Source organism: Aythya marila, assembly GCF_965140915.1.
Source record: "Aythya marila genome assembly, chromosome: 3".
Lineage (NCBI taxonomy): Eukaryota > Metazoa > Chordata > Aves > Anseriformes > Anatidae > Aythya > Aythya marila.
Window position 1 is genome coordinate 56,293,446 of NC_139044.1, and position 23,792 is coordinate 56,317,237.

General features: G+C 44.5%; 1 protein-coding gene across 4 annotated transcripts in view; it reads left to right on the forward strand.

Moving 5' to 3' along the window:
* Window positions 1–23,792, forward strand: part of HIVEP2 (HIVEP zinc finger 2) — a 134,622-nt gene that overhangs the window by 28,973 nt on the left and 81,857 nt on the right. For all 4 annotated transcript variants that reach the window (XM_082756095.1, XM_082756094.1, XM_082756096.1 and 1 more), the window contains exon 2: window positions 5,118–5,223. The gene's annotated coding sequence lies outside the window, so the exon portion shown is untranslated. The remainder of the gene's footprint in view (window positions 1–5,117; window positions 5,224–23,792) is intronic.

Sequence of the window (23,792 nt, forward strand, 5' to 3'; positions counted from 1 at the left end):
ACCAGCCTCCGGATGATCGTCTGCATCGCAGTCCAAGTGTGACAGCCTCCAGTAATGGTTACCGCCTGTCACTCTCAATATATTTTGTGATCACTAACGTTCATGAAAATGAGGGGCAGAATTTAAAAAAAGAATTAGTCAAAAAAAAAAAAAAAAAAAAGAGAAAGGTCAAAGCAAGTCGCAGTGGGAAAGAGAACAATACACTTAATTAAGTAGTGCTGATGGAGTATATCATGACAAAGACAATCTGGTAGATATTTTTTGATTTTAAATGCCCTCTGTGCAGGTTATCAAAGAAAGTCCAAGGAAAAAAAAATGCTGGTTCTCCGGGGATTTTCATGCATTATTTTTCTGGCACATCATCACTCTTGTTGTGCAGCTTTGTGCCGGGGAGCATGTCTGATCTGTTTGGAACCCCCCGATGCTGTCTGACGGAGGATACATGTAGATTGCAGCAGAGCAGTTCATCCTGTGTTTGTAGCTGTATTTGCTTTCTCTCCTTGCTTCCTCTCCTACATGTTGATGCGGTCTGTTTGTGTTAGGACATTACAGCCACTGAACTGAATTGCTCTTACCAGCCATGTAATTCCTTGTTACTGAGAAACTCCTGCTCTTGTTCATTCCAGGATGTAACCAAAGAGTGTTTGGAAACACGGTTCGGGAAGCAGCTCACGTTGCTGCTTCTCTGTGCTTGTTCTGCACAGAGAGGAGGTCTTTGGTGTGCGTGTGGATGTCAGCCTGGCGTATTTTACAGGCAGCTGATTCATCCTTGTTTTATGTTGCCCAGTAAGGTATACAAGTGCTATGTTGTATGTAATATGGCTTCGGATGTCAGAGAGAACTAAAGAGGGGCTTTCTCACCTTTACTGACATAACGCTTAACTTCTGACACTGGCAAGTGCCAGGGAAGGTGAGCTCAGGACTGTAATTCCCTTCTTAATTCCTCAAATTTCTGAGGAGGAAAGGAGTGGAAAGTTTTGTAGTTCAGGCAAGTTAATGTGTTTTCAGTTCATTAGTTACATTTTTCCTTTCATTTTAGAATATATTTTTCTGAAAGTTTATTCACAAATGTATTTTTTGTAATTAGTAGCTATAGATTTTTTGAGAATCATAATAAAATATATGTATTGGAGGAATTTTTGAGGTGTATTGCTTAGCCTTGACTTTAAAAAACAATTTGGTGCCTGTATCTAGCCAATCTAACCATGTGGGTTTAAATACTTTGACCATTTTATAAGTCCTCATTTGTTTTTCCAGCCAGCAACCAGTATTTGTTGAAGGTGGAGAAAGAATTGCTAAAACCTTGCTAAGCCCTAGAGCACAACAGTGCTTTATAGGCGTGCTCTCAACACCTGTGTCTATAAGATCTCCTCAGCTCTGGTGTGAATGTGCTGTATGCAGTAATATGAACATTTATGGTGCAAACAATTACATGTTTTCTTCTTCAGTGCTGTAAGAAAAGTTCTTCGGGGCAAAAGAGTAACTTACCTGTAGTTCATTATGTTTAAATACAGTTTTAAGATTGTTTTAAGACAAATAGACTCAGTTTTGAGAAGTAATTGTGCCTGATATTTGCATTTCCTTAGAAGTATGCTCATAAAAATGAAGGTCTTAATTGTTGGCACTGGAGATTACTACTGTCAACTATAGTAAATATACAGCTTGGAAAAGAACTGTGTGTATTTTCTTACAGTTCTCTCTTTCAGTAGAGGCTGTATTGATTTGTATCTTTAGTTCCCCATCTTTCCCCCACCCAGATTCAGTGCCAGTTCCCCAGTGTATTCCTGTCTTCACAAGCTATTTCCATAATTGCCAGTGCTGTTTACTTATGTATCTCCTATATAATTTACACTTTCAGGTTTCACAAAGGTGTCCAGTTGTCTTCTTCACCTAGAAAGACTTTGCCTTTGCTTTAAAGAGGCTCTTCTAGGACTTGCAATTTCTGTCAAAATGTATTTTCAGAACTTTGCTATCTCTTTCTCACCAAGGGAAAGACATTAGGAAGTCTCTGCCAGAGAAATCTATGTGAAAGATCTTGAAAGTTGTCAGATTCATGAGTAGTTTGGGCTCCTCTTAGCAGCTTCTCCTTAGCGCCTCCTGCTCTACCAGAAGTGGTTTGTTTTGAGGAATTTTGGCATTCTCATGCACAGTCCCTGAGTTCCCTCCATCTCAACTGCGAGCAGAGAGGAAATAGGCATTGAGTACAGTACCTGCCCTGTGGCCTTGAAAATCTTGACCATGGTCTTCCTTGCAAAGAATAGGATTGAGAATCCATTAAGGAATCTGGGCAAAAGGGTCAAAAGAGAATTAAATGGAGAACTCCAAACTCAGTCCATAGATAACATTGACCAGCAGGATGACAATGACGGCTTTTGACTGCTACCAGCCTGAATTAGTTTTCAACTAATTCATTAGAGATGAAAGACAGCATTTCATTTGGTGCCTCGTGTTGTGATATACTTGTGTTGAGGATGTAGAAGATGTAGCTATTTTGTGGTCGTTCTTTTCTACTCCTGTGGTGATCTAGGACTTGTATTTCAGACTGTTCATTTTCCAAGGGCACCGTTAACAGGCAGCAACAACAAAAACAACAAAGTTTACATGACTTATTCACCTGAAAAGTTCAAGCAGTTTTTTGAAAAGGTAAATGAGGTAATGCAAGTTAAATGATTAGGCACAGTCATTAAGGAAAGATTGATTAAATGACTCCAAATAAATCTGCAAGCAGAAAAAGAATGAGTTGCATATCTTACTGTGTTTTCCTGTTGAAAACAGCTGGCCATTTTTAGCAGCATCATTTTGTGGCAAAGATGCTACAGATGATTTCTCTGGGAGGGAAAGTTCTTTCTAAGCCTGAAATAGGGAAGCAAAATTTAAGCAGATCAATAGAAAGGATCTGTCCAACACTCTGAAAAATGTCTGTTTTAGGGAAACTCCTTTATAGTACCAAGTCTGGATGTGGAGAGAAAGAATTTTTAAAGAATATTTACCCTTAAGTGTATTTGGTGGAATGCTTTAACTTACAAAGTAGTGCTTTCTTGTTCTTTTATACCTATGTCTACCTAGGAATACAGATACCTGCTACTGTTTCGGCATTTCTGGAAATGAGGGACTGGTGAGCCCTCTGTGTGTAGTTTCTGGGCAAAACTCCCCAGGCAGATGAGTAGCTTTCACAAGCTCATGCTCTGAAGCCTCTGTCTGTAAGGTGGGGAGTGCTGTCAGTTTTGCTGTGAGCGTTCTGTCCTCAACAAAAGCGTTCACAGGCGGTCGATGTCGTTCACATCATGTTCCCATCCATCCCCACCAGGGTGAATTTACCTCACCCTCCGTGCTTCAGCCAGCATTTGCACTTATTTGCCAGCAGTCCCCAGCTGGTTTCACACACATTCACATGGTTCCTGGTAGCTTGCAATTGGGCAGTGTAGGCATGGAGCTGGGGGAGCTGGCTGCCCACCGATGCTGTCCCTGGATGAAGGGAGCCCTGCAGAAAGCCCGGGGCAGGGGCATGTTGGGGCCCCGCATCTGCAGCTTGCCCCCAGCCACCCCGACAGTCTCTGCTCTGCTGGTGGCTCCTTACTGCTGTGTCCCATGCTGGGAATCAGTGTCTCACCTCTGTCTTTGGCATTATATGTATTATATACAGCTGATTCTGTTTGCCAACCTGTATTCATACTGATCCTGAGCAGGCAAGCACTAGGCATTACATATTAGCATTGTGCCATGGGAAGTGTACCCTTTGTGAGTATCTTTTTCTTGTTTTGGACCATGGATGTGTTCTTCCTAGCTTAAGCTTGTTATTAAAGACCAAATGCAGAGACACTGTCTTGCTTAGTTGGCAGAAAATGCAGAAGTATGTGGTGCTGGAGAGCTGTGTGACGTTGTGGCTGGCCGGTGAAGCATAATAAAAACAAGAGCCAAGCCACTTTGGAGGTATGAAGAGTCAAAGAAGCATTAGAGTAATTTAAAAAATGTAAACTGTGGGTAAAATCTGAAAACATCATTTCTTTAAAATTCTTTGTTATTTACCAGACTTCCCTCCTGAAAACCTCCTGCCCTAGGATGAGAAGCAGCTTGCAAAGCAGGAGGAAGATTGGTTTCTTCTGGGGGAGGCTTTATCTCTTCTGTGACTTCTGACCGCTGTGGGTGTGTCTGTACGTCTGTGTGTGTCTGGGTATATTTTTGGGTATCCTGTAAGTCATTTTATCCACATTTTCAAAATAAAAGAGAACGCAATTAATCTGCCTTTGATGTCAAAGCTGTGTTTTATAGCTTCATTCACGTCCTCATGCATTGCAGAATAAGTCAATGAAATTTATGTGCAAGAGTTTCTTAACTCTTGTTTCAAACACTTACTTAGGGGGATATACAGCCCAGGTGAGCTTTTGTTTATTTAGGACTGTAGACTTTTAAGGTTGCCTGAGCCTGTGTTTGTTTCCATCAGTTGTGATTTTGCCGTTAGTTTTAGCAGGAAAAAGCTTTTTCAGCTCTTGGAAAGTTTGTTTTCTGCCACTTATCTTTTTCACTGGAGACAATGCTGCTAGTATAAACTCATTTTCTGTATCTGCATATATGAAAATATTTGTTAACAGATTAATTATCAAGTGATTTTAGATGATCAAATAATATGCTTGTAGTCATCAATAGGAAAGTAATGCTCTCTTAAGATCCCTTGATCTTTGGTGGTGCATCTTCTAAACCGGTGACATTCAACTTAAAAAAAAAAAAAAAAAAAAAAAAAAAAAAAAAGATTGAGCACAAGATTGAACACTGATAAGGTAATTCCTTTCACCGCTGCATTATTGTCAAATCCCTGACATGGGAAATCTTTATCTGTCCACCAAACAGTTACAGCTTATGTGTTATCAATGGAAACTAGTTTTCGCTGCCTTGAGATCATGCCTGAAAACTGGCCTGGAGCAGTGGCCAAACGGTTTGCCTACATCAGTGAACTTTTGCTTGTCATCGTGAACAGCAAAATGATTTCTATGAGCCTGGGAGGAGCCCAGATACTGTTAATGCAGAGGGGAAATACGTGAAAATGCACAAATGTGTTAGTAAAGCTTGATGTAAACCTCTGATTATGATGAACAATATATCTGGACTTGTTCTGTTTTCAGGTGGGACCCTCTCCTGATATGTGATCTGCAGCGAGCAACCCTGAATCATACGATGACAATGTTATCACTGCCACATCTCTGGGAACCAGTTATTCATAAGTATACGGTATGTGAACTTCTGCATCTTACATTAACCACCGCTTGTTGGAGCAGCACAGGAACAATAACACAAAGGTGCTAAAAGTCAATGAAGTAAATGTTAAGCCACATGTATAATCAATTATGCCGAGCCGTTCCAACAGATGTTTATCTGCTAGGCCTGGTCCATATGCAGAGCAGTGAACTGTTTTACCTATGAGTAAATGAAAATGTATTTATTTACAGCTGTTGGTAGAAACCTTCTACCGATGTTTTCTTTGGGTGAAGTTATCCTGGTGTAACGATGGCGTGTAGATATGCAGCCTACTACTCTCTTCCTCAAGGAGGAAGCAGTGGTGGCATTGGCATGAAGGGTTTTGTACCTTAACTGTATCATTGCATTTAAAGCAGTACTATTTTTGTGTTAGGAAAGGTCTTTAATTGCTTTTCTCCTTCATTCCATTTTCAGTTTCTGGCCAATCTGAATTCGATTAATTTCACACACCAATGAATCCCCAAAGAAGTGCAAATTAACTCCATTTTACCAAATTCAGCCAGATGATGGCAGGTATTCCCCTGATGTTTAGCTTTACATCACCCACTGCCTTTGAATAAGATTTTGATAGGAATTAAATCTGTATATTGAATCTTTTTTCCTCACCCTGTAAAAGGAAGTGGAGACTGAGCCACATGTTGTGAAAGGAGGCTATTTAATTTATGGTCTACAAAGACAGAAATTTCAAGTCACTAATATCTGGCATGTTTTTATTTCCTACTGTTCTGACTCAGGTACTGTAAACCACGAGCAAACTGTTTTTATGAGAATGGCTATGTCATTGTTTTATGTTCTGGAGCAGTTTATAGCACACCACATAGCCGTTAGCATGGAGCATCTTCATCTGATTTATAGCCGCAATGCAACTCCCACTGAAGCTGGTAGAAAAACGTTTCTTCACGCTGATGGGAGTTGGATTGCACTGCACGTAGCATCTGAGACTTTTGTTTAAGTAATGTTCTCTGTGGGGATTTTTTTTTTTTTCTGATTAGCTACTTTTTAAAGATTAAGTGTTAAAGATACAGCATGAAACAAAATTACAAGGAAATGGATTGACAAAATAACATAGGAGAGGACTCGATGAAAATCCACGTGTAGCTTCAAGAGTTATAAAATGATGAGGAAAGATAACTCTTGGCTCCAAAAGTATGCATCTGGATTAAACGCGCTGTATTTTTGTGTAAAGGTTTGAAGATGTTTGTCAGAAATGTGGCTGATTTACTGCTGCATCAGTGGTGTGAGACATGGAAAGCAATACAAAATCTTACAGGGATTAGGGAAAGGAAGCTCATGCTTCATTAAACAATTCAGTTTGTTTTGGGAGCGCCATTTGAAGCTCAGGTAACTTAGGTTATGAATGGTGAAGAGGTAGCCAAACCTGGCTGAGCTCTGGTTCTTCTATACGGGAAGCCCTTGGGGATGACGTCTCCCACTGAAGTGAGAGAGCATGGATCCTGCTGAAAGGGCTTCTAACGTGTCTTTGTGGCCACCCTTGGTAATCCCTGAAGGAAAGTTAGTTGGAAGAAAATGCGTTTTGCATTGTGCAGGGGCAGAGGTCTGGGAAGGACCCAGTAGGCCAGCTAGGCTAGTTTCCTGCTGTCACAGGAATCTTTTCAAAAGAAGGATGGATGTGTTTTGGTTGACATTTTCCTTTTCTTAGGTGGAAAGTGACTTGTCACAGGGAGAGCAGATATTTCAGGGAGCTACGGGCCAGCTGATGGGGAGAGATGGCTGCCACGGTGGTGACTGCTTGTAGGTGTCTGTGTTCACTGGGACCAAAGAGGAAGCAGAGCAGCGAGGTGTCTGCTTTTGAGCTGTATAACAGGGGGTGCCGTATCTCACACCTTGGGAGAACTTCTGATGGGAAATATTAACCTTCACAGATTTGCCATCTTCTCAGAGAATGAAATTTCTTTTGACTGTTGAATGTAGGAGTCAGAAGGAAGTGAAGGTCTTCTTGGTTGTTTTTCCTTTTGGATATTATTTTTGTTTTCCTCTTAGGCCAGTTCTGATATAGCATTGCAAACATTTCAGGAAACTAATCTGGAGGAGCAAAGCTCATAAAAGATAGGCCTTCTGAAGGACTGCACTCTGCTTATTGCTGAAAGGCTTCCGAGGCAGGCACAGTGTAAAAGATTACAGACTTCCACAGGAAATTAAATTGGATGTACTATAGCAAAAGTGAGAAAATGGAAAGGGCATATGTACCACATTTATGATTATTAAGTGGTAGGAAAACGAAAATGTGTTATCCAGTAAAGTGTGTGTGTAATTTAGATATTGGTACACAATTGCCAATATTTTAAAGAATTTGGCCCTCCTCTTCTATTCACCCTCTCTCAATCTCATCATCTCAGTGTGGAAAATCATTTAACATCTTATAAAATTATGTTGACTTTATATTACATTAATAAGCGTTTTAAAAGCCTCAGAGCAAACCTGTCGAGTGCAGTTCCATTGCATCCTCCAGTGACATGTGCATGTATTCAAACAAGCTGGGAATGAAGGGTGAGAGCCTCCCTCTTTGTGCGGTAGCTCTTCCACATAGAAGCACGGTGCTGGTGGAGAGAAAAGTTTCCCCCTCTTTGTCTCCTTGATGTCAGCTCAGCCCTGCTGGTGAGCTGGGCTCTGTCCTGGCCAGGTGCCTGCAGTCAGAGCACAGGTTTCCCTATCAGGGAACCCTTTCAAAGGGGACAGTAATAACTTCCAACATTTTAATAACTTTTCCTATAAGATCTGGTTACCTGGAATTGCAAAGGATAAGCAGAACTCTGAGAGATTTAACTTTATTAGCCGTCATAAATCCTTTCCCTTTTGACTCTAATCAGTCCCCAGGGTCTTTTTAATGCTCTTGACATTGCGCCGGCCTTTCATCGTCACACAATATACATTTTCCTGTAACAAGAAAACCGACGGTGAGAGCCTGACTTAAACCAGAGGTGAGGGCAGGGGTGGTAGGGGCGTAGTGTGAGCAGAAATTCATTGCCAGTGAAGGGAAAGAGGCTTTGTCAGCGCTGTTCAGCTTGGTTTTTCCATCAGTAGAGGGGAGCAGAGGGGACCTGAGGGTGCTGGAGAAGACTCTCCCTGCAGTTTGTGAAAGCGCATACAGACAGCAGCGCTTTTGTGCCTTGTGCCGGCACGGGGGCAAAACGTGCCTCAGAAAGCCTCCTTATGAGCAGGCACAACCTCACGTCCCTGGGGGCAGGTTTGCTGCAGGAAACGCTCGCTGCGAGCCGGCCGGTTCAGCCCCAGGAGCTGTGGACAAGAAAGAGGTGGCTTGTGGCAGCGGGATGCGGGAACCTGCTGGGCGGAGGCGTGGGGTGAATGGGGCCCTTCTTCGCTGGGGAAGGAGTGTTACCAGGTGGTCGAGGGATGAGGAGTGAGCACAAATGCCTTCTTCATAAAGTAGCTACCTGGGTTACTGCTTTTCTATCCGAGCCACACACAAAATCCTCCGGAAAACGAAGGGGGAATTCCCAGGCTGGTAGTCTGTCTGTCCTTGTGCTGTCCAGGAATCCATGTGATGGGGAAGGCATCCAAAGAATCTGCCCCTGTGTGTAGTGAAGCTAAATTCCCTCTTGTTTTTCCCTATATGCGAGTCAGCAAGTTTCCTCAGCAAATGCTTTAATTTTAAGCTTAATGCTATGCAAATATTTAACTTTGGAGGTAAAAGCCTCGGGCTGGCTTCAGATCATGGACAGGCTTCCAGCTGTTTCAGCAGGTACAGATCCAACGTTTATATATGTGAATGGCTATTTATTTATTTATTATGGTAACCTTTTTATAATAAACTTGGATACTTGCATACCCTGTTTTTACTTTGAACATAAAAATTGATTTATTTGCAATGTGCGTACAGCCATTTTTAGAAGCTTTGGCAAAAACCTCAGAACTGTTGAAGATAATCATTGTAGGCTGAAGCTTTAGATAACGCAGAGCTGTACTGACTTTATTTTTCCTGTAAGTGAAGTGGCCAGAGCTCTGCTCACCACTGAAAGCCCACCAACATCAGTTACAAAACAGAGGTGTAGAAAGACCTGCCGCCTGCTGCAGGAGCTTTATACTGTGATTTGGCTGTTTGGACAAAAGAACATTGAGCGTCAAGAGCGTTAGCTATAAATATGCTTGACTAGGTTTCCAAAGTGTACGAAAATGCTGCCTTGGCATATACATTGTTGTATCCACGTGTATTGCATCTACTTATGCTTTCTCCAGCCTTCGTTTCAGCTGCTGCATGCCTGCAAACAGCTCTTATTAAAAAGGGAAAGTCCGTCGTCTTGTGGACCTTCTGCAGCGTGCTCAGCGTGTGAGCTATTGACTTCATAAAGACAAGAACAGCTGTGTCAAATGCATTTCATTTGCATGTGGCAAGATAGAAAAAGCAAACTCTGTGTGAAGAAGAACAGACAAGAAAGACACTGAATGCCTTAAATACTAAGGGAGTTAATGCTATGCAGTGATTTTTGCTTCTGTTATAGGAAGTGTAAGAACAGTATGCTTCCTGGCGTACATCACCATCCAAACTGCAAAGGTTTCAGTTCCATGGCAACACGACAAGCCCGATTGTGCTTAAGGTGTATGTATTAATGCATTCAGAGCAAGGGGCTGAGAGTGAGATGGAAAAAAAAGAAGACATGCCGAACATCTCCAGTTTACTTATTTATATATAAAGTAAAGGCTTTGTTCTTAGAAAATCAGAACTGACATGATTGCGCCCTCCCCCCCACATTCTCTCAAATTCTTTTCATGTGTGTTTTTCTCAGGCAAGAAGCAAAAGAAGAGGTTGTTTTTTTAGTGATTTTTTTTTTTTTTTATAAGACTGTAAGTGCAGCAGCACTTGAATGTTGCAAGAAAATGCTATTAATTCCTGAGACTGTTGTGTATCCCTGGAGAGAGAGGCTTGGTTGCGGGGAGATTATTTTTTTTCCAAGATGTACTGTTTTACAGACTAGAGTGAAGCAGTGTTGTCTTCTTTTTATTATTATTTTCCTTGATCTTTTTGATCTGCCCTCTTTCTGCCTTTCTCTACATCCACCTCCAGTTTCCCCCATCTTCCCTGGCTGAGGAGCAGGAAACAAGCCTGAGCTCTGTTTCCTGACCTCTAAAGAACTATAAAAGTACAAGGAAATGGGGTGTTTTGTTCTGCCAGCCTGCCTGGGTTTGCAGCCTTGCCCCAGTAATGCACCTGCTCCTGGGCAGGGTCGGGAGTCACCATCCGGAGCAAGCGGACAAGTGGCCAGGGACTAACCGGAGTTGATCATTAAGTGGATTCCCTTTGATCTGCTCAGCTGGCTGTGTGCACATGGGAAAGGGGAGTGTGACAAATGCTCTCTGCTCAGGGAGAAGAAATGCCTGAGGCCGTCCTGCTCCTTGTGCTAGCGGCCAGCGGGTGGAAGAAGGATCAGCCTCCAGGGCCCGGAGTCAGGCTGGGAGGGGGGAACCTCCGGCTGCTGGGATTTCTGAGGCTAGCAGCAGTGCTAAGCTGGCACAGTAAGGCTGACAGAAACTGGCAAGTTAAACTGGATTTACAGCTGCTTTGCATTGCTAAAACAGGCAAAGCAGCCAGAAGCTATCAGTGGATCTGGCCTATAGGTTTCGGCAAGGTTTCTCCGTGTGACTGCAGAGAGAACAGAGCCCTGCCGTTGGAGGCTGGTTGGCTGCTTCCTGTTGCTGTGCCAGGAGGAATAAAATTCATCTCTCTCTTATCTGTATCTTTTTTTTTTTTTTTTTCTTGACTCACAACAGGAAAAAAAATATTAAAAACAAGACATTTTTTCACTGAGGTGAGAAGCCTGCCTTTGAGGTTCCAGTCAGGGGAAAGTTGTCCCTGCTCAGGAGAGCAGTGTGACACAAGTAAATCTTTTCTAAGGGCATAAATTGGATTGAAATGAGTAAATAACCTTGCACTGGCACTCGGCAAAGGGTGAATTTCACCCTCGGGGTGGCAGACCTGGGCAGGAAGGAAGGGTCGCTTTGAAGCAGGCACTTTGTAGAGGGCAGTGCTGGGAGCATGAGCCACATGCTACTGCTGCGTTTGAGAGTCCCCCAGATTTGTTGTCATGCTTTCTATGCAGTCCCCCGGAACAAAAAACAGGCGTAGCTCATTGAAAACATCGATATAAAATTAGCACATGCTCCTCAAGTTACAGGGCACCTTCATTTTCCTGACTTTTCACAATGGGTGGTACACAGGACCCTGGGTGAAGAGCGGGATTAATTCCAGCAAGCAGTGCAGTGGGCGAGGCGACGGGCGCCTGCGTAGGTGTCTGAGCCAGCACAGCCCTCCGGAACAGGCCAGCTGCTTCTGGTGAGCATCTCCCAGTGGAGTACCTCGCTCAGTTTGGCAGGAAGGATGAAGAGAAAGCACCAGGAAACATCAAAGGAAAAAGAAAGGAGGAGAGAAATCAAGGACAGGAAGAGAAAAGAGTGAGGAAACAGAGCAAAGACAGAAGGGCCAGCCCAGAACAACAGGGGGCTGGGGAGAGCACAAAGCAGGAAAGCGAGGATGCTCTGTTGTGCATGAGGGAAAAGTTGTTTTCAGATGTAAGGCAGACAAAACAGAGTGAGAAAATCGTAATACATGAAGTGGGAGAGGATGTCAGAGGTGCAGAGGAGGAAAATTCAGACTGAGGTGAACAGAAAAGATACAGAAACCATTTGGATTACTTTGATACTTTGATACTTTGTCCAGCCAATTTCAAGTAGCAGCTGCGAAGTTCATAGCATCAGAGTGTTGTGCCATTCTTCACAAGGAGGCTTTGGGGGCCGGTGGGTGCAGCAGGGCCATGCTGGGAGGCTGCTGCAGGCACCACGGTTGGTGGCTGGAGGCTGATCTCTCCGGCTGCTTTCTGCACCTCTTTGGGAAGCCTAACACCAACAATATGAATATTCCTGAGACTCGTACCATGCTTGAACGCTGGTGGCAATAAACACCATAACAGTTTTCAATGTTTGCCTTCTTCCATCTCTCTCTGCAGGGCTTGAGACACTGCCCCCTCTGTCCCTGGAGAGCAGTGCAGTGGGGGCACCTGCCTCTCTGGGAGGAACGCCCCACCACTGTTCGGTTTGCCAAACAGGAAAACTGCATTTAGAGACCGGTAGTCAGAAAAATGTGTCTGGTTGTCTTCTAAGTTATCTGAGGAAGAACAGTTGTCAGGAAGGCAGGGATAAGGGCTCCCTCTAGATCCCTCTTCTTTCACTTGTTCAAGCTATCTAGGCTACCAGAAATAAACAGCTGAATGGAAATTTTAGTTCTGCCTGTGAAAAGCAGCTTTTGAATGAAATCTACATCAAATAACAAATGTCTTCTTTCCTCCTCCTCCTCTCCACCTACCTTGTTCCTAAACATTAACTTTTCATGTCACTTGAGCTAAGTTCAGTGTCAGACTCACCAGATCTTACTGAAAAATACATCCGTCTTTTGTGGCAAGCTGGAGAAGATGAGAGGCTTGTGGTGTTTTTCCTTCTCAATCTCTGCTCCACTGGGAAAAGAAGCTAAGGCTGTGTGAAGCTGCCTCCTTCCCACTCTGCTCAGCTTTGCTCCCAAAAATGCTTCTCCCTCAGATGCTTTGCAGCTTCTCTTAAGGAGGCATGGGTTGGCCCACCTAGTGCCATCGTTTGCCAGGGGATGTTTTCTCAGCCTGTGGTGACTTCCGTCATGGTAGAAGGCTGAAAAAGATTGCTGTGGAATAAGTATTGGCACTGCTAGCTGTGCCATTTGAAAATCATTACCTAAGCGTGAAAGAGAAGTAAAATATGAAGAATTATGAGATTTAAACCCAGCCCAAAGCCCCAAACCTCCAAATCATTTCTGCTTCCTGTTTTCTGAAGTCTTGGGCTGTACTCGCAATTGTGTTTTTAAACTTTGCTCCAGAACCACAGAGGTGAGAAATCACCCTTTCTCTGACAGGAGCAGTTTTGTGAGCGGTGGCACTGCGAGCTGTCCTCCTGCAAAGGAGGAGAAGGTTGTGGATGTGAAGGCTGGAGAGAGATGTTGTTTCTGAGAGTGCTTTTTTCTGCACAAAAGGGAATGGCTCTTGCTGGACAGCGGTGCCTGAAATATTCTGCAGTATGCAGTAGTACATACGATTAAGACGGATGCATTTTTGGTAAAAGAGTGGGGACCTGAGCTTACTTGGTTACCTTACCAGTATATCCTAACATAGAGAAAGCAAGTGCTGGAAAGGCCCAATGTGTCTGTTGGTAAAAACGGACTTTGTGACACTGACCAGAGTCTTGCTGTCTTTGTTGGAGTGGGCAGGACTATTCCTGTATCACACCGCAGTTAAGCAGGGATGTGCTAATAGTTACTTACTTTGATCAGTGCTGAAAATCAGAAGCAAAAAAAATTAAATGTGGACTTGGGATGCTGTCACACAATGCTGAATCAGCTGAAATCAAAGCCAGGTCAAAGTGTAAGTGTGATGGTTGATGTTCATGAAAAACAAAATCTCTCAACCAGTGGCTGAATTTACTTTTCAGCTGCTAGAGAAAATTCACTCCTCTCACAGATGCCCTGCAAGCAAGGCAGCTGCAGCTGCACGACACAAGGAGCTCTTTCCTCTTCCCTCACCTTAACCGTCAGTCCAGCAATGAGGAATCAGATTTAACCCTCAGTGTGTTTTGCAGGATCTGTGAATCTTTAATTCTTTTCCAGCAGCAAAACACGTATTTTTGATAGACACACTAATTGTTTGTTAATTTGTTTGTAATCAGTTTTCCGGGAGGTTGCTTTAATGTGGGAGGAACTGAGTTCTTTGGGTGCAAATGCTCGCTGCTGACTCTATTCTTAGTCATTAAGAGATGTTTTTCACATTAAGGCGCCTTTACTTTTAAGGGAAAATGTCAAGTGTCTTCTGATACTAGGCATGTGAAGTGACGGGAGCCATTTGCTGGGCTGTAACATGTGAGGGCAGGCATGGCCAAGGCATTCTCCCTCCAGTGCAGACCTCTCAGGCAGGCTGAAGAGCTCCCATCCCTTCGCCGTGCACCTCTGCTGTGCCTCCTGCACCAGCTCCCGGGGCCTGACATCCCGCTTCCAGGTACCGACCTACATCCATGCTGATGTGCCACCAGGCTGAAGGATGTCACTGTTCTTTTCCAAAAGGAACGTGTCTTTTTATTCAATTCCCTTGCCACCTTTTTGTATTTTTGAACTGCAGCTCTTTTCAGGCTCCCTGCCTCTGCAGTTCTTGCCTTTGTTTAGGTTATTTATGGAAACTGGGGAACAAGGAGGAGGGATGAAATTTAGGGAAGTTGACTGCGCTGTGAGTGTAAAGCTCTTTCTCTCTGTGTACTCTTCTCTCTTTCTTCTGGAGCCCTCCCTGTGGCAGAGCGGGCTCGAGGGCATACCAGAGAAAGCTCTTCGTGCTCCACAGGCCACGTCCTCACGCGCAGAGCATGGTCAGTGCATGTGCTGCTCTCTCTCTTTCCTTTCTGCAGCAACCATCATTGCTCTTCTACTTCTATGGGTCAGCCCAACTGGCCAAGAGGTGGTAGGCGGTCAAACGCTGTTTTGGGAGCTGTGAAATACCTGTGTTGCTTGGGTGCTCATGTACCTTAAGGTGAATTGTGTGCAGAGAGGAGCGCACATCCAACTCTTTGGGAGCCTGGTGGCTGAAGTGGCTGAAGCTGGAGGTGGCCAGAGCCTGGGAGCTCCCCTTCAGCCCCAGCCCCTGCTGGCCCCCAAAGCTTCTGAGTTCCTTTGCATGGCGGGGAGCAACTCACCTCTCACATTTGGAGTGCATAAATGTAAGGAGAAATTTTCTACACAAGAGCACCCAAGAGCTTCCCTGTTTCTGCGTAGGTATTCTAAGACCATCAGCGCAGAGGAAGATATTGACCACCCAGTAGGTCAGGCTGTCCTTTCGATAGCTGAGGCAGTGCTCAGGTAATTGAGATGCCTCTGATTGCCCATGAAAATTTGCTGATGTTTACGCTGCTGTCAGGTCCTGAAGTCACTCCATAACATTGATTGTGGGATCTTGCAATGGATTTTAAAATTGATCAATATCTCAGCACAAAGTGGGAATTTTCCACTTTTTTTCCCCGCGGTTATGAAAATGCCTAAATAGCTGTATAGTACAGTAAATGTTAAACATTAAAGAATGGTTTTGTGTGTACTGATAAGAGAAGATTGGTGGAGAAGGAAGTAACTTGAGTTTGGCTGGTATAGCTGATATGGTTATGGTGGAAATCAAAGTGGGGGATGATCGTAGACTTAAAGCTGTCTTTGAAGGATGAGTCTGGGTCAATAAGAAGAGATAATGAGGAGGACTTCTCCCTAAATTAAAAAAGAGGGGTAGATGATTCTATGCAAAAAGCTGCACAACTGATGCAAAAAGTCAGCCAAATACAGAGAGAAGGAAATCAACAGAACATGAAGTACTCTCCAAAAACACATAGAAATGGAGAGGTTTTTACTACTGTGCTGTAGCAAAGATCAATTAAACTGTGGCAAATGGTTATGCAAAACGTTTGCTGAAGGGAAATCATCGTTCTCTTTGGATTCCATGAAGGAGCACTGGCACTCTGCCTGCGGTGATTTGTTGTCACCCAGCCCCGGTGCTCATGGCTGGCACTCAGTGAGGTTGTCTAGGGCAGATTATTTATTTAATTAGGAATGGCCACAGTTGCACCGAGAGACTGGCAGCTCTGCAGCAGGAAGTCTTTTAGAGGATAAGTCCGGTTGCTCGCAGATAGGCTGCTTCTTCATGCTATAAATAATTAAAATAATAAATAAGTGTATGTTGGCATTTGTGTATAAGCTTATTAACAGCAACTAATAATATCAAATGTGGTTTATGTACTGCCATGCACTGTAGTCCTCTAATTTCTTGATTAACTAGCCCAGGGACCTGCTCGGCAAGCTAAGAAATTGGGTTGTTGCTAACTGAACTTTTGAACTGTTCTTAACAAAAGGACACGTCAGTGAGGGAAGAGTCAAATTTATGAGTGCGTGAGCGTGAGCAACCCAGAAAATTTCATTCCAATAAGAGCAAAGAGAAATCCCCCTCTTTTTAGGCCAAATAGGCAAGGTCATGCTGCTCCTTAGTTTAACATATTCCAAAGGTGACAATGAGCGCTGATGGTTGGAGGGAGTCCCAGGAAGAAAGGGATTTGAATGTGACTTATGAGAGGCACCGTCATTTGAGGCAAAATCTTTGGAAAGTCTCTTGAAGATTTTATATCATGTGGTGTTTTTATATATATATATATATCACAATGCTTTGCCTTTCTTTTAATATATATATATTAAATATAATATATATTATATTTAATATATATTAAATATATATAAATATATTATATATAACTATATTAATATAATATTAATATATTAATATATAATATATAATATATTTAATATATATATATTAAAAGAAAGGCAAAGCATTGTGATTTGGTGATTGTGTTTTTATTAATACATTCAACTTTTTTAAAGAATGAATTCTGGGTTTGATCCATGTCTTCTTTCCCTAATTATTGAGTAATCAGAAAAAATCTTGCAAGAGGAAAAGAAGCAACCTCTTTTAGAGGAAACCGTTCATGATTTTCAGTTAGGGAGTTGGAATTAGATGGTTTTAAGGTCCCTTCCAATCCAAACCCCTGTGATTCTATGACAAGCCGAGCTTTGCCTGGCTTCTCATGTGGTGGTTGGGATGTTCCCCTCACCTCCCCCTGCCCTTCCTGCAAGTGCCGGGTGCTGGTGGGGCTGCTGGGATGAAGCAGTCACCTATAGTGTCTGAAGCACCCCATGGCTCCTCGGAGTGGATACTGGAGTCATGATGGTGAAGGATGAGGGTAATTCCTCTGCTGTCCCCCTCCACCCCCTGCTTTCTGTAGCCCAAGCCAGTCTCTGTGTTTCCCATTCCAGATGGAGTTACAAACAGTATCCACTCAGAATTGGGTTTTTATCGTCAGCACCTGTGAACAATCAAAGCTGGTTTGTGCAGATTTGAAATGAAACTTCGGTCTGAAATGGATGTGATTTCAGAACAGTTTTTTTGCAGTCATTATCATTTTTCACCAAGAAATAAAAAGCTTTATGGTAACTCCTAAATGTGACTCTAGTAACTGCACACAAGAATAAAGCTATTGTGTTTTGACAGTTAACATTATTTGGTCCCTTAAAGCCTGGTGGCATAGATACGGTGTGAGCAGACTCCTGAGACTCCTGCAGTTGTATTATTTTTCATCACCGTATTCTAAAAATTTATTTTAAGAATTTTGGTGAAGAATGGATCTCAAGAGTATTTTGAGTTAATATCTCGGAATAGGAAAGTACGTTTTCCTCAGCTTACGGTCACTCAGCTGTGAATGAGCTAGTTATTGAACGGACCAACTGAATATGGAGAAAGGAAGAACCCTCCAATCCTTTTATTGCAGCTTCAGAAAAGGCTGTTGCTATCAAGTGCTAGTTTTGAAATCTGGTTTCCAGGTGTGTAGGAAACAACTTCCTTAGTCTGATGGTTTGATGTGCTTTGCAACTTTGGCATAAAAACTGTTATTTACTGCTAATGGTGCTACCAAATGGAAACAGCTTAGATGGCTACATAGAAAGTGGTAACTTCAAATTTAATTGTAAATATACCTATTTCTCCAAAACAGAAATGTTGATTTTCATATTAAATATCCCAAACAAACTCACGTCCCTCCACCACCACTCTACCCATTATTACTTGTTTTAGCTTTCTTCGGGGGTGTTTGCATGCAAAGGAAATACCAGATTCATACTTTAAAACAGAAAAAAATATCTATATGTAGCCTCAGAAATCTCTATTTCTATAATACTTTAACTTTTCAATTATAATCAATATTACCTGTTTTGCCCATGCTAGCATTAGGGGAAAAGCCCGAAGAGGTTGATGTGCAGGTAAAATGAGAATAGCATAACTATTTTTATGTTTCTGACATCAGTGTCCTGGTTTGTGTAATGTTGTATGCCACAGTGAGTAAATGCTCCATGCTGTGCTGTCCTCAGTGAACCAAACATCTATTCCAGGACTGCCCCTTGCTTCAAAATTTGTAGAAACCTTTTAAGAACAATTTTCTTATTTGGGTTTTTGTTTTACTGCCTCCTTGGAAAGCTGGTAGTCTCTCTATTTTTAATAAACAATATGCCTACACCCCATTAATGTGTGTTCCTAATAGAATGCACTGGAGTCAGTAAGAGGATTTGTCTGCCTGCTACTTCAAATACTTCAAAAAAACATCAGGCAGCATTGCTACACCAGGGAACCTCTGTGTTTGCTTATATAGTCAGGCACATTCAGTTATCATCACACTTCCTCTTCTGTCCTTTACCTTTCTTCTTTTCTGTTTCCCTGCCCTGAAAAGCAATGCATTTTCACCACTGGGAACACTGAGAGCTGTTCCTACCAGACCCTCACTGTTCCTCATCTCCTTCTACCCCCCCAGGCAGCATCTTCGCCACCCGTCTGTCACGTCCCCACATTCATACCTATTCTGCACGAGGTTTGCTGGGTGCCTTTGTGTTGCAGGAAAACAGGCTTTTGAAAACTCGGTTGGCTTCCAGAGGCAGTTGCACAAACCAGTCTTGTGCTAGGTCTACTGTACAGGAACTGACAGAACTGACAGCTGTTGGGAAGGAAAAAAAAAAAAAGTAAACCATGCCAAAAATGCCACTTTCCAGAGGGAGTAGGTTGCCTGTTGTACATGAGCAAAGGGGTTTACCGTTCCTTGTTCACATAGCTCCTTGGAGGTTGGGGCTGTGTCCACACAATGAGTGCTGAGCCATCCCACAGTATCCTCTGGGGCACAGCCCAGCTGTGGGGCAGCTGCCAGAAGCACCTGGGGACTCCCCAGCCCTTTGGGGCAGGGAGGAGGGAGGGAGCCGCAAGCTGTGGCTTTGCTTTTCTCCACAGGCTGCAGGCAGCCGCCGTGTGGGTGCGGGTCCTGTGGCTCAGACCCCAGCCCCCAGGCACTTGGGCCATGTGGGCTGCCAGCGAGCATCTGCGTGGGAGAAACGTGAGGGCTCTCTGCAAGGCGGTTGGGCTAAAAATAAGGCTCAGTGTTATTTTTAATAACGTTGTCGTGGATAAAGACAGCGAGGTGGGAGTTAGTAGCCTGGGACATTTCTTCCTCCCGCTTTACAGGATAAACACTGTAAATCCTGGAGTGTTTGTTTGGCTAGGTAATGCTTTCCAAAAGTATGTCAATGAAGTAGGCATCGGAGTCATAAAATACTTTCCTATATTTAGCTTATAAATATGCAATAGAAAGTCATTAACTTTTAGACTTCCAAGCACCAAAAGTACTTCTGGAAAGGGACTTGGATGTTGGCATGAGGCGATATAAAAATACGGATTTTAATAGTGCCAGGATTGCACGGTCGGTGCTGTGCTGTCGGCGGCGTTCAGGAGACTCAGCCCCATCTGAGGTCAGCTTGGTTACTGTGAGGGCATGTGGAGGATCCTGAAACTTGAAGGGGGCAGGATTACTGGGGGATTAGCACTCGATTGGTTAATTTGGAGGATTATGCTTTTAACGAGATATCGATACTAGAAACCCTGTTAGAGAGAACTGTGGAATAACTTAGGCTAGAAGGGGTCTCTGGAGGGGGGGCATCTCTCTGGCCCTTGCCCAAGGCAGGTGCGTGGCTTTGTGTGTCGTTAACTCACCTGTGTGTGACTGTGATTTATGCAAGAAAGATGAATTATTCAGATGAATTATTCCGATCTTTTTAGAGCAGAAGAGAGGCAAGTGAAACCCGGAGTATTTCACAAAGCTGGGAATGAAGCTCGTGCTTGAGTGCTGCCAGGCATCGCTTGTATGGGCACCTTCACTGAAAGCAAGCGTGGCTCGGGGGCAGCACAAGGGGCTGAGCACTCCCAAATTCGTTTATGCCGCTGTGCTCCTGGCGGGGTGGCAGCCCGAGGGGGTTGGAAAGCGCGCGGAAGGAGTTGGTGAGCGGCAAAACAGAGGCTGCCCGGTGCTTTATAGGCAGTGGTTCTGTTTAGGCTTAATCCCCGTAATGCCGTGTTAAAATTTACAAAACAGCTTGTAATTGCGGGAGCTGATTTAAACCAGCTATTTGTGGTTACGTCTGCCGAGGAGACTTCAACTTCAGCGCTCCCCAGCCATCTAATGGCAGCGAATCGACTGCGGGTCTCTTGCAAGAATATCTAAATGTAGGCTGTTGAATAATCCCTTTGGGGGCCCTGTAACTATTTTTGTGCCTGGATATGCGTCATCAGTGGGTATTTTCTCTGGTGACTAGCTTACATCAGTAGGTCTCCTACCATCCACTCCATCAGCGAGTGCCTGATGATTGATGGGAGTCGCGGCCGCCGCCGGGCTTTTAGCCGTGACCTGGCGCCGCGGACAGCGGGGATCTCCGGGAGGCCCGGGCAGCGCAGGTACCGCCGCCGGCCGGGTCCGGGACCGGGACCGGGACAGGGACCGGGACAGGGACGGAGCCGCGGGGACGGCGGCGGCGGTGCGGGGCCGCCGGGGATGCTCCCGCCGGGGGCGCGCGGGCGCGACGCCGGGGACGCGCCCGGCACGGCTCGGCCCCCGGGGCGGCAGGACGCCCCGCATCCCCGTGTCCTCCTCCGCCCCGGGGTCTGAGGAGGGGAAGGGGCTGCGGGACCGGCGCCAGGTGGCCGGGAGAGGTCCCCCCGGGAGGTGCCGGGCACCCTGCGGCAGCCCCGCGGCGGGGCACCGTGTCATTTCGTCTTCTTTTTCTCCTGTTCTTCCAGTCTCTTCCGGGCTTAGTGCTTTTGGTACGGCTGTGATGGGAAGGACAAGGTCAGCTCTTTGTGAACTCTAGCTCAGAAGTCTCTCCGCTCCTTCTCCTGGCAACTGGGGAACGAAATGACAGACGTGGATGCTCTCGGTGCGACTGATGGTTAAAAAAGTCCTTACTGCTGTTTATCGCGCGGCAGTGTTTGGCTGAGGGAGGATAGTGGCCGGATCAGGATTCCTCCTCACCACTTCTTCCTGTTGGCAGGTGGCCCTCTCCGCAGAGCCTGCGGTTTCAAAGCCTCGCGCTGCTCTTACGCGTCTGTCTCGGTGCCCACCGTTGTTTTTCACTCAGGTGACGACGCGGTGCGTCTCGTGCGGGATGCTGAGACTTGAAAACTTTGAGAGGGAAGAGGGGAGCTTCGTTTAACTTGCCTGCCCGTCTCCTCCTCCCCATGCACTACCCCAGCGGTCGCAGTTAATGAATGAAACCAGACTTCCTGTACGAGCCACTTAACCAAAGTCTGTGCGTTTGTTGACACAGTGCTTATGTAAAGCTGCCTCCAAGAGCAATGTATGTGCTGCTGTGGCACGGATGCCTTCGCTCTGTGGGATGCAGGGTACCTACATACCTTTCCATTCCCTGCAGACAGATGCCCGATGCAACATAGGAGCTGGGTCTGAATCAAGTTTCCCGATCTGCTCTCCGGCTAGTCAAGTGTTGGTTAAGAGCTGTGTCCAACAGAGGTTGTAGGAAGAGAAGCAGCGACTAAAAAGAAAGTCAAGAGAGAGGAGGGAATTAAGAGGTTTTCATTGAATTGCCATTTATGGGTATACCCTTCCTTTGTTTCTATATAATATTTTTTATAGTCACTTCTGTAAGACTTTGTGATTCATGACAAACTGGTTATATAATTCAAAATCTGTAAAAGCTTCAGTGCAAAAAGCTTGATGAGTCTGGACTCATTTGCACTGCAATTTGTTGACTTTTCCTGGGGTACTGTGCTTAGGAAGCATAAACCTTGAGAACCAATTGATATTGCTATGGGTATGATTTGCCACAGCTTTCTAGGAATCATTACGGCCAGCTACACATCAACATCTTTTGGCAAATATTGACCTCCTTTCCACCCCTTTTACAGGGATTATATGTTAAGTAATGATGATATTTTGGGGTAGCTTTCATTTACAGTGTTTGTGCAACAGCTCGGCATCGCCAAGTTTCTAGAAAGACTCCACAGACCTTCAGACTAGTTCAGACCAGGTGATAGTTTACTGGGAAAAAGCGTTCTCAGGTTGCCCGTTGGTTCCTGGTGCTCAGCGCTGGGGCTGCGTGCATGGCTGAGGGATGAAGTCCAAGTGGACGTGTGCCAGCGTTTGTTGGTGCCTCCCTGTGTGCTGGGACGGGGATGTCATGCCAGGGACAAACAGCAATTGAGGTGATCACCCGGTGGTGAGCTCATGCCAGGTGGATGCCCAGGTCCACACGCCCACACCCTGTTGACTTAGGTGAGTAAATGCAGGCACGGAGTTCTGCTTGCACAGCCTTAATTGAGGAGTGATGACTGCGGTGGCAAAAGCCTTGTTTTTCCGGAACAGCCTTCGCCTGTTCAGTAGCCGCCTTTCAGATCTTGTTGGTCACCCTGGACAATGGCTCACCAGATATTTCATCTGGGGAGTTAAAATAACTAGGTGTCATGAGCAGGGAGCAGCACAGGTTCAGTGGAAGTCCAGACATCCGCTGCTGGATCTCCCAGTAACTCTATAATAAGCCTCTCTTTCCCCCGGCAAAGTGCATTGGGGTTTCAGCATGCATCCCATTCCCAACAGGCATGGGGTTTCAATTACCTTACTTTGGAAGTGAAAATGGCAACTGAACCCGATGCGGTAATATCAGGGGCTCCACGCTGGGATTTTTTGAATGCGCCAGCCAAAGTAAAAGATGCAGTGCAACTCATTTCTCCCCTGCCAACAACATCCATGACTGCATGCTCTGTACCGCTGCTGTGCTGTCTGATATTTGGGTTCACCAGCAGTGAATCAATATTTTTATCGTCTTGTGTTCTTTGGACTCTTAGTACCTAAATACTCTTGACAGCAAAGGCGCACCCTGGGATGGGAAGAAATGCAAAGCTAATAGGAAGTTCCCTTGTGACAGCAGTATTTTGCGTGAGGAGTGACTGTACGGAGCAGGTGGTGCTGCACAGGCATTAGCAAAAACATCGTCGTTTGAGAGATGTTGCTGCAGTGAGCTGGCTGTAAGTTGTAAAAATGCTCTGAAATACGAGGCAAGGTAGTGATTTCACGGCTTCGGGGAACATAGTGTCTTTGCATTGCGTTAGGTCAAATCGTCTTATTATAGTCATAAATATTTGGTCTCTGAAGATGGTCTTTCTGTTTCCATAAAGCCCCATTGATATCTTCAGGCCAATTCCTAGATAGGAGGAAACTCCAGTTTTGGTCCACTTCTGTGGGGAGGGGCTTGAATAGTTTTATTGGTTTGTTTGGGTTTTGTTTCTTGATTTTCCAGGTGTCATGGAGGAAATACAGGTTAGCTATTGTCTCATTTAGACATTATTCTGACTGCAGGGAAAAATAAGGGGTTACTCATTGTTGATGTTTGTAGTGAGTAGAGTAATAAAGAGCCAAGAAGAAGAAAAGAAGTGCAGTGAAATTGTACAAGGAAAATACTGTGTAAAGAAAAGTTGGAAAAGCGAAAAAAGAAATGAATAGTATTTCATTTTTGTGGCATCTCATTTTTTAAAATCCAATTGATAAGGTCAATGAAGAGCTTTCCTTTTTTTTTTTTATAATGCGGTCTGTACAAAACCCTGAAT